We start from the raw sequence: 3,444 nt of genomic DNA on the forward strand, positions 1-3,444 counted from the left end.
GGTCTTTAAGTAAAAAATTTTAAAATTGATATTAAAATTTATATTTTGATTATTTTTATTTTATTAAATTATAAAATTTAATTTCTTAATTTTTAAATAATAATTAGACTAATTACTAATTATTTACTAATTATTTGAATTTTACAAAGATGCTCTGATGTGACTGGTTCTGATGTAGTGGGATCGTGTGTTTGGTTTGATTAGATGTTGTTATAGATATAAAGGTCTCCATTACAGGAATTGTCGCACAGTGAATTAAGTAAAAAATTTTAAAATTGATATTAAAATTTATATTTTGATTATTTTTATTTTATTAAATTATAAAATTTAATTTCTTAATTTTTAAATAATAATTAATTTATTGACTAATTATTTACTAATTATTTGAATTTTACAAAGATGCTCTGATGTGACTGGTTCTGATGTAGTGGGATCGTGTGTTTGGTTTGATTAGATGTTGTTATAGATATAAAGGTCTCCATTACAGGAATTGTGGTCCGCCGCACAGTGACGGGTAGACGCTGCCCTAGGAGATAAAGTCGCAATTGGTGGCCAATCGGAGTGGACACTACTTAGTCGGTGAAATCACTGTTGAGGCGGTTGCAAATAGAAAAAAATCCCAAAAGAGAGGAAAATAGAAGAGTATTTACTATAGCTAACGAGGTACTTAGATTATTATTATGATCACATTTTGTTGACCCGTCTATATCGACCTATGTATGTTACTTCACAAATATTGTACTAAATAAACTAATAAACATGTGCCAAATATAATTGATGCTTTTGGAAAGAAACTATTTTATCTTATATCTATTAAAATACAATTAAAGTCAATTTTAGTTAATATTAAAAGATGAGATATTTAAATCTTGTTTTGTATACGAACAATAAATTATTAAATAAAATTTTAATTTTCAGCAGATAAATCTTTGACCGATTGAATTAAAAAATAATATAAAAAACCAATATATATTTATGAAGCATCATTAGTTCCCTTGTTGTAAATCATTTTCTTTTTCTCTTTGCAATTCTTCCCCATCTTTTCTAAGCTTTTGAAGGAAGAAAGAAATGGGAATTGGAGCTCAAGACCAAGCAGAGAATTCAAAAAAGCTTTAAAGTTCTAATAATCAACATAGACATAGTCACATCCTAAAACACAAGTTTCCCTTGTACTAGTAATAGTCACAAACCTTGTCACCATATACATTGTCACCGGCCCATTTAGCACTTTGTATCTTCATAACACATCAAAGAATCCTCATCATCATAACAACTTTAACTCAATCTTGCAAGAACTCAACACCACAAAATCTCAACTTGCTGCTAGCCACTCACTTTTGTCTGAGCTTCACCATAGGCTCAACTCAGCTAACCTTCTTGTCCAAGCATTACTCATTGATCTTACAACACGCCAACAAGAAAAGCAAAATTCTAGAAATAACAACATAAGGGCTTCGAATAAAGAGCTTAATCTTGCACTTGTCTCTTACAAGCTCCCTTTCGGATACTTGCAATGGATACGGTAAGATGAGATTCATTCTCCAATTGGTGCCGCGTGTTTGAGGTTCCAAGATGAGTTGAACCAATACAAGTCATATGACATAGGAGGTGAATGCCATGCAGATGAGGTGTTTGCACAAATGCTTATGTCAAATGTGAGCCACTCCCTAAAAGAAGGTGCCATCCCAAGTCTCCAAAAGGTTTTGTTGAGCCAAATTAAGATTTACAAGATAGCCTTTGGAAAATTCCACCAGATAGCAACATTGTTTGGGATCCTTATACTTGTAACTTGTAAGAGCCACAAGTGCCTAATTGAGAGGAAGAACAATAAAGGGTACTGTAAAGGTTGCTTTGATCTGCAAAGAAGAAAAAAGAGTAGGTGAATCTTTGATGATGGTGAACTTGGTTTTGGGATAGACCGAGTTCTTGGGACAAAAAGATCTGGTAGCACGATTTGTATCAGACTTGATATTGGTGGTGGAACAGGGACATTGCTGCAAGGATGAGAGAAAGGAATGTGACAATCATCACAAGCACACTGAATTTGGATGGTCCATTCAGCCACTTCATTGCATCAAGGGGATTGATACCCATTCATCTCAGCATATCTCAAAGGTTTCCATTCTTTGAGAACACACCTGATATTGTGCATTTGATGGAATTCATAGGAATTGGATGCCAGAGACTATGCCACAGGTTGATGGAACTTATTTGCCAATGTTTGATAGAGTTGGGTTCAACAGACTTAGATGGCATGCCGGTAGGAAGCTTGATCATGATGGAGTTCAGAAGAATGAATGGTACATTTCAGCATTGTTGGAAAAACCAGTCATTTGATTTGAGGCAATAAGGATGGCAAATGGGGAAGACTGCTCCGCCAAAAGCCCGCCAAAAGCCCGCCATCTGGCGGTTGGCCCGCCCTATCCCGCTTAATGAGGCGGTCCTAAATTTTTCCTCCGTCACGCCTAACGGTGGGCTAGTGGGTTGGCAGCCTAAGCCCGTCAGATTTTTTTTTTAATAAATTATTAAATATTAAATAATATATATAATTTCACAACCATTTCAATAAATTTATAATATCTAAAAATATAAAAAAATTATAATTTTTAAATTCACAAATATTAAATTTTTTATAATTATCAATATGCAATAAACATAATTATAAATAAAATTTTTTAAAACAATAATAAAATCAATATTGTGCAAAGCAAAACAAACATTTCTAAAACATATAATTAAACATCTTCAAATTTATAATTAATCAAACATAAAACATAATCCAAAATATAACTTAGAACGTCTTCAATTATCATCTTCATCCTCTTATAGATCAATAATATCATAGAAATTTGTAAAAAAAAGATCCTAACAAAAAAAAAACGTCTGGTTTGGCGCAGAAGTCCGTCCCGCCCCGTCAAAACCCACAAATTAGGCGATGCAGGTTAGACAAATTTTTTTAGTTTGGTGGTCTCAAATTTTTAACTCAACCCACCTTTTTGACTGCCCAACCCGATGAATTTTGGCTTGTTTGCCATCCCTATGAGGTATGCATTAGAATATAATGCTTAAGATAAATTAGTGAACAAAGATTTGTGTGACAATTATCTTGTGAGTTAGTGAAAATTTATGTTAATATCTTTTTTGTAGGCCAAACTGCCAAAGACTCTTAATTTCTTCTCTTAAAAGGTACAGCTCCTTGTTTTTGGTAAACACAAGTTTATGAATTTTGACAACAGTCAAATTACTATAACTATAGTAAATATACAACTATTATATTAAAATTTAAATTTTATGTTTTCTATAAAAAAAATTAATTTAGCAATTTTATTGTGTACTTAAACCTATTTTTAACTAGTATTAAACACGTGCGATGCACGGGCTTATATTTAAATTTGATATGTTAAATTAAAAATAATATTTTATAAATATAAATTTTTTGAGTTT

The 3,444-nt window shown here is 31.9% G+C and overlaps 1 pseudogene; it reads left to right on the forward strand.

Moving 5' to 3' along the window:
- The window catches only part of LOC107632652, a 4,090-nt pseudogene extending 1,541 nt beyond the window's left edge, over window positions 1-2,549 (forward strand).

The sequence above is a fragment of the Arachis ipaensis genome, chromosome B03 (assembly GCF_000816755.2).
Source record: "Arachis ipaensis cultivar K30076 chromosome B03, Araip1.1, whole genome shotgun sequence".
In the NCBI taxonomy this organism is placed as follows: domain Eukaryota; kingdom Viridiplantae; phylum Streptophyta; class Magnoliopsida; order Fabales; family Fabaceae; genus Arachis; species Arachis ipaensis.